Source organism: Carassius gibelio, chromosome A21 (assembly GCF_023724105.1).
Source record: "Carassius gibelio isolate Cgi1373 ecotype wild population from Czech Republic chromosome A21, carGib1.2-hapl.c, whole genome shotgun sequence".
NCBI classification, from domain to species: Eukaryota; Metazoa; Chordata; class Actinopteri; order Cypriniformes; family Cyprinidae; genus Carassius; species Carassius gibelio.
In genome coordinates this window covers 1,610,675-1,618,840 of record NC_068391.1, presented here as the reverse complement: position 1 = coordinate 1,618,840, position 8,166 = coordinate 1,610,675, and the positions used below count along the sequence as shown (strand labels likewise).

At 31.4% G+C, this 8,166-nt stretch overlaps 1 protein-coding gene across 1 annotated transcript in view; it reads right to left on the bottom strand.

The window, feature by feature from the left end:
• Window positions 1-5,201: 5,201 nt before the first annotated feature.
• The window catches only part of LOC127941567 (transcription factor 4-like), a 115,308-nt gene continuing 112,343 nt past the window's right edge, over window positions 5,202-8,166 (bottom strand). The window contains 1 exon segment of the mRNA XM_052536771.1: window positions 5,202-7,200. The gene's annotated coding sequence lies outside the window, so the exon portion shown is untranslated.

Here is an 8,166-nt window from a genome sequence, read left to right as displayed (position 1 = left end):
AAATGTAAATTATTTTAACATTTATGTTTTATAATCTAAGACTATAAAAATGTCAAGATACTATACAAACAACAGTATTATAATAAACTATTATATATGAAGAGTTTGGTTCCAAAATGTGATTAACGTCTTTATTTTTTTAAATTTGAGTTTCTGCCTAAATCAGTATTGTATCTGGTTTGTACTGAAAAGTACATTTCAAATTTTACACAAAATGTGATATTCACAGTTATTAGGTCATTTTTTCTCCCTTTTTTTCAAACCGTGACGAATGTCAGTCACCCTTTTTGCAGAATGCGATATATGCACTCAACCAATCACAGCACACCATTCCACACACTGTAAACTGTAACAACCAATCACAGTGCACCATTCCACACACTGTAAATAGTAACAAACAATCACAGCACACCATTCCACACACTGTAAATAGTAACAACCAATCACAGGGCACCATTCCACACACTTAAAAAATGGTAACAACCAATCACAGTGCACCATTCCACACACTGTAAAAAGTAACAACCAATCACAGCACAGCATTCCAAGCACTGTAAACGGTAACAACCAATCACAGCGCACCATTCCACACACTGTAAATAGTAACAACCAATCACAGCGCACCATTCCACACACTGTAAATGGTAACAACCAATCACAGCGCACCATTCCACACACTGTAAAATGTAACAACCAATCACAGCGCACCATTCCACACACTGTAAAATGTAACAACCAATCACAGCGCACCATTCCACACACTGTAAACGGTAACAACCAATCACAGCACACCATTCCACACACTGTAAACGGTAACAACCAATCACAGCGCACCATTCCACACACTGTAAACGGTAACAACCAATAACAGCGCACCATTCCACACACTGTAAACGGTAACAACCAATCACAGCGCACCATTCCACACACTGTAAACGGTAACAACCAATCACAGCGCACCATTCCACACACTGTAAACGGTAACAACCAATAACAGCGCACCATTCCACACACTGTAAACGGTAACAACCAATCACAGCACACCATTCCACACACTGTAAACGGTAACAACCAATCACAGCACACCATTCCACACACTGTAAACGGTAATGGCGGCGCTCTGAATGCACCTGACATCTTAGTTTTCCTCATCTACTTTGTACTTTGTTATCAAGAAACAAGGGCTGTACAATAAATCGCATGTGATTGTAATTCGCACCTCGTCAGTAAAGTCAGTTCTGTGATTGATAGTACCGGTAAATCCTCATCACGTATTTTCAGAAGTAAATTATTCAGATGCATTTAATACACAGAGCCGTAGACCACTGACAAGCTACACTATATCGAGTTCATTAGATGAATCACATTCTATTACGAACATAATATCGTGTAGCTTGTCAGTGCAAGTGTTTTTATTAACGCCATTTATATTTTTATTAAAGGGGTCACATGATGCAATTTGAAATCAGTTGAGTTGAATTTCAACACTGTTCCACAACAGTCCAACCCAAATATTCAGATGTGTGCTGCCCATTTTATGGATGATGATGACTGGCTGTTTCTATAAAGTTGTGCAATTCAAACTATTCAAGGAGAGTCTGGCACATCTGACTCATTGCCTGTAAGTACATATTTTATAGTTAAATAATTTGTCAATGATGATTCAAACGTGAGTTTTGAGCAGTTTAGAGTAGGCTTATGTTCACCCCATTATGCACAAATTATACACAAAAATCTAAAATAAAAATAATATACAGTAATATAATATGATATAACAATCTAAATATTTATTTTTTAATTTGCCTCCTGCAAAAATTTAAAACATTTAGTCTGGATTTAAATGTTCTTCAAAAGTTGTTACATGTTTGCGATTCTTATTTCTAAATATTATGGTAATTTCTTGGTTAATTCATGCAAACGGGTTTAAATTTGGCTGCACTTGTCCTTTTGTTAAAAAATCAAAAACTTGTATTAAAAAAAAGAAAAAAAAAGCAGGAGTGCTGAAAGCATCAGGTCATAAAAATGGCACATTTATTGCTACAGACGGTCACGACATCTTCGAGTTACTACAGAATGAGAACAGACAGATGATGATGAGGATGAGCTTTAGAGAAACACATTAACAGCATTTACAACAGAAAACAAATCAAAAACACACACACAACATGACGTTTCTCTCATTCAAACACATCTGCATCTCCAAATCATCTTTAAATATCAAAATAAAGTAACAAACGTTTATCTAAATATCTTTTGAATTAGAATTAAAAAATATGTTTAATTCAATTTTTAACCACACTGTAAAAAGATATGTCTTTAACATCTTTTTGAAAGATCATCAGTGATTCACAACAAAATATTGTTTGATTTATTTCTACTTAAAATTTTAGTTTAACTCAATGTTACTCACCATTTATTTGTAATTATTTGTGAAATTTACATGCATTTTTTTAGATTTTTCAGGATTTGTTTTTCAGTGCAGATTTATGCAAATTTTTGCATATGCATCAATCAAGAAAAACAAAACAATTTGAACAATCTCAAAAAAAAATTTAAGAAGTCTCAATAACTTATTTCATTTGCATATGCAAATTAATTATAATAATGACTGTTTTCAAACAAGTTTCCACCATTTTTATGCCATTGGCTGAATCATTATTATTATGCTCGGCATTACACACGTCACCTTTAAAAACTTGTGGTGTTAAAATTGTTTACATTTTAGTTAAATTTCATTTTTAATTCAATGTTGCTTGCTATTTCTTTGTAGTAATTTAGATTTTTTTTCAATGCAGACGCTAGGTTTTTTCTTCCAGTATGCATAATTTAAGAAAAACAAAGCAATTTGAACATTTTCAAATATATTATCTTTAAACAAGTCTTAATATCTAATGTAATTTGCTTTTCAAATAAATGCATCATTTTAAAAGTAGAGTTCGTCATAAAGACAAATAATGACTGTTTTCAAACAAGTTTCCACCATTTTTATGTCATTTTTTCTATGCTTGGCATTACACACTTCAACTTCAATAATTTGTTTGTATTGTAGTTTAGTCTGTTTATAAATATTATGTTTAATTCATAGTAATTATTTATGAAATTTACTTGGGATTTTCAAGTGAAATTGTTTAAAAGTATTTTTTTGTTCAATGCAGATGCTACACCAATTTTTTTCAGTATGCATAAATTAAGAAAAACAAAATTTCATATATATATATATATATATATATATATATATATATATATATATATATATGCATATATTATCTTAAAACAAACCTTAATATCTAATGCAATTTGCTTCTCAATTAAAGATGAAATGGATCGTAAAGAAAAATAATGGTGGTTTTCAAACAGGTTTCCACCATTTCTTCACCATTATTGTTTTGTTCAGCATTAAACACTTCACTTCTAAATATGTTTTTACCTGAAAACATGACAGAAATGCTGATTACATTCATGGAAACTCTTAATTTTTTGTTTGTGTGTTAATTTTACACTGAAATCAGCACTTGATCTACTCTATTGCGGTGAAAATGTGATCTGGCAGTCGATGTGGAGGATGTTTTGAGCATCTAGATCGTCTCTCTTTATTGAAATCACACTCAAGTGACAAAAACACAATGCATCCTTCTGAAAATCAAGACCAGTTGTACGCTGTTTGCGTCAAATAATCTATCTCACGATCTTCCACATGGGGAGCACTTAAATAAAAAGAGATGAAACTGCTCAGGTTTGATTTATGAGGATGGAAAAGACCACTTACAGTTCAGTTCTGCATTTTACAACAAAAAAAAAAATCGGTTCATAAAAGCAAGAACAAGTATGTACATTATGAGCAACCAAGAGGAAAACATCATCTTTTCCACTGCAATCATAGTAATTCTGTTGGCTACAGCAACATGATGTGGCACAAGGAGATAATTAGTCAAAACTCTTTAGCACTGGCAAAATACAACTTCAGATGTTAAAAATTTACTGAAGGAGAAAAACGCTAGCATGTCTGAACTAATGCAAATGTACAGATGTACCACACTTTTCAATACTAGGCTTTTGTTGGAGTGTTTTCGGTTAACATTTGAACCTGAAAATCAAGTAAAAAAAACAGATGACATTGTGTACGTTGAGATCCTGCATTTTAGAAAGAAATATTTAGCCCTAAATTCAAGATTTCTGCAGTTGAATTGAATATAAAATTTGGTTGACAGAGTATTAACATAAACCTATAAAAATAATGTGACGTATATCTGTATAGTCATAATATACATGAATGAAACATACCGTACAATTATTATTAACTATTTGCTTATATTTCATTTGAATAATCTATTTCTGTTCATCTGTTCATTGAGAAAACAACTACTGTACATTATTCAGTTAATATTATTATGCAGAGCTTATTTCAGGGATTAAAACAATTTAAAAAATGTAATTGTGACTTTATATTACAATTAAGGTCTCAGTTAAATTCTGCGTGAAAAAAAAACTAGTGATTTGATTTGTGTTAGAAAAAAGTCAGAATTGCGAGATATAAATGTAGTGTTGTAAGAAATAAGTCAGAATTGTTATACAAACAGAATTGCGTAAAAAAAAGAAGTCAGAATTGAGATATAAACAGAATTATAAGAAATAAATCAGAGTTGCGAGATACAAACGCACAATTGTGAGAAAAAAAGTCATAATTGAGATATAAATGCAGAATTGTAAGAAATAAGTCAGAATTGAGATATAAACAGAATTATAAGAAATAAATCAGAATTGCGAGATACAAACAGAACTGTGAGAAAAAAGTCAGATTTGAGATATAAAAGCACAATTAAGAAAAAAGTACAGAATTGTGTGAAAAAAATCAGAATAGCGAGATAAAAACAGAATTGTGATAGAAAAAGTCAGAATTGAGATATTAATGCAGAAATTTGAAAAAAAGTCTGAATTTATATTTAAACGCAGAAATTCAAGAAAAAAGTCAGAATTGCAAGTTTATATCTCAAAGTTCTATATTTATATTTTGCATTTATTACTTTTTTTCTTACAATTCTACAATTCTTGGAATTACGAGAAAATATTCTGAATTACCATTTTGTTTTATTACCATTTCGGTCCAAAAAAAAACTATATTACGAGATGCAAGTCAGAATTCAGAGTTTAAATGTAATTATTATAACTTTTTACTCAGAATTGCGATAAAAAAGTCAAAATGATGTGATAGAAAGTAATTTTTTTATTCTGCGGTGGAAACGAGATTTCCATAAGATTCAGTTATAGTTAATATGCATGAGAATGAAACAAATTGAATTGACTTAAGATAATATTTATAATCCATTTAGTTTAGTTCCATTTATGAATGACTGACAAATATGCATCCCATTAAGTTTATTAGTTTGCATTTTATTTGCAATTCATGAGTTAAATATTAAATTTATGCCAAAATATTGCCGAGTATAAGGACCAGTGGCAAATGCACAGCACATCCGAGTCGAATCGATGTCTCTTTACAAAAGTGAGAATGTAATTTCTGATTGTTGACACACGTTAACGCTAATAAATCACGTCCGCATCAGATCGTCAACCCTGCGCCTATTTACACAAAAATACTCAAAATGACAATGTAATGATGAAAGAGGATGAGAGAGTAATCATATAGCTTTGATACACACCTTTATATAAAAGAAAAATGTTCCCGCAAATATAAACATACTTTTTTTTGCTTACTACATTTTCAATGCGACACTTTCAACACACAATGAAGTATTAAAAAAAACTGATACAACACAAAATAACAACAGCCTACATGTAAAAATATAACTTTTACATACACGATTTCAAAATAATGGTACGTTTGCATTTGTTGCATACAATTTACAAATGTCCGTGTGTTTCCCTTTCGTTTGACGAGTGCATCGACGACGTCCCGGTGACGTTATGAAAAATAGAGTCACGTCTCTCAGAGCGGAAGGCGTTCGGGACGTCTCACATCGACTTTACAGAATGAAAAATCAATCCCCGTGAACTCCTTTCCATCTTTTTATATACTGTATATATTTATACATTTATATATATAGATTTTCGAATAGATTTGTGTCCACTTTCGGTGCCTCCCGTCCATTTTTTCCCCATTTTCTGACAGAGAAACCAGTACAGACGAAGAATAGAGAGATTAAAAAAGAAAAAAAGTACTGTACAACCACACATTTGTACTACAGCGGCTCAACAACAAGCCTGTATTCGTAAAAGCGGATATCTATAATACAATGCTTAATAATGACTGTGACAAGTGGGCGGGGCTGTGGGCGGAGTCACACTGAGTTGGACACACCTCCTAATTATAAACATATAGCCTTACAGTAAATTAAATACAGTTTTTCCAAAAAAATACTTTTTTTAACTTTTAACTTTTTTAAACTCCAGGTCGTTAAAAAACCTGACTGCATAGACCTAATGACTAACGCTTCCTATACGCTTGCATCGTAGATAATGTTCTCCTCCAGTTGTGTGATGATATGAGCTCTAAAGGCACGTTTGGTTGAAGTTTCGACATGTTAAAATTGCATCAGGAGAGTCGATGGCTAGAAACAAACAAACAGACGGAGAGAAATGACCTTCCATAGGTGATCGGCTATTAGTCGAACGGAGCAAAAGTTCGTAAAACGAGCCCAAAAACAAGTTCCAGAAATGCCTTTGAATGTTCACTGTCGGGATCTGCTGGTTTCAAAAGAACTAAAACAACATTATTGCAAAGGTTTGAAGGGTTTTGTCAAATTCTGCAGCTGAATCCCATCCGGGTCGTTTGATTGACAGCTCCTCTCGTCCCGACTGATTGGGAATTTCCTAATCCTCTTCTATTGTTTCTCAGGATTTCCGCGAGGCACAGCTACAAAAGTTCCACAGTGTGGACAGGATTGCCATGAAATCACAACATCATGATATGTCTGAAGAGTGTTTGCACATAAAAACGTCTTCTTCTGCAACCGGGAATGCTTGGAGGAAGATATGCACAACGAATCCCACGCGACTGACTCCCTAATGTACAGGATAAATCCTCACAGACGCGGTCAGGAACGGGAACACGCAGGAGGTGCTCGGTTTGGATGGAAGTTCGTTCGATTGGTTCATTGATTGTTTAATTGACGTTCGGGGCAGAAATGATGCTGTCAAAGGAAGTGGTCGCTCATCATTTTGATGAATTCTGGCAGCTTTGACCTGAAAGACGGACAGATGGAGAGAGCAGTGAACTTATAGTGCAATCCTATCGCAAAACACTGAAAAAGCATTTAATTTCACCAAAAACTAAAAAATAAATGCATTCTGGAGGTCTTTATTATTCAAGCCATTTAGGCACTTTCCCACTTAGTTATTTAATTGCATTTAATGATTCTTGTTACTGTAATGCAGTGATGAAAACGATATTTCATGGACATCATTTACAATAACTAATTAAAATAATTATAAAATTATAATAAATAATTATAATGTTTATAAAGGTAATAAAGTACTGTTATGTATGAAATGCATTAGTGAAAATCATACCGTGTGGAAATATTATATTAAAAAATTTAATTTCTTAATTTAATTTAAAATTCTCATACCGTAATGCTAAATATGTAAAATAATAATAATAATAATAAAGTACATTAATGTAATACTGTAATGAAAATGATGCTGTATGGACATAATAATTTATATTATATTATATTATATGTAATATTTTTGATACTTCAATTTAATATATATATATATATATATATATATATATATATATTTTTTTTTTTTTTTTAATTAATATTTATAATTTAAATAATATTTATTTTTATAATTTATTTTATTAAAAATTTTTTGTTGATTTTATAATAATTGTATTGTTTTTTTTTTTTAGTTTTTGTTGATCCTTAGTATAAAAACTCTTGGAGTCAAATAAAGTTTTTGAACTGAACTGAATATTATTAAAATGAGTATAAATTAAATGCAATATACAAAAATGTTATGCAAAAAAAGTGCATAACATATTTTCTATATACTATATTCTGTATATATAATATATTTCTTATATTTTTTTCTGAACGCCTCTAAAAACATAATCTTTCAAAAAAAATATCTTGTTTACCAACAGAGAATGTTTTCTCTCATCATAAAATCTGTCAATTAAAGTGAAGATGAATGAACAAAGCT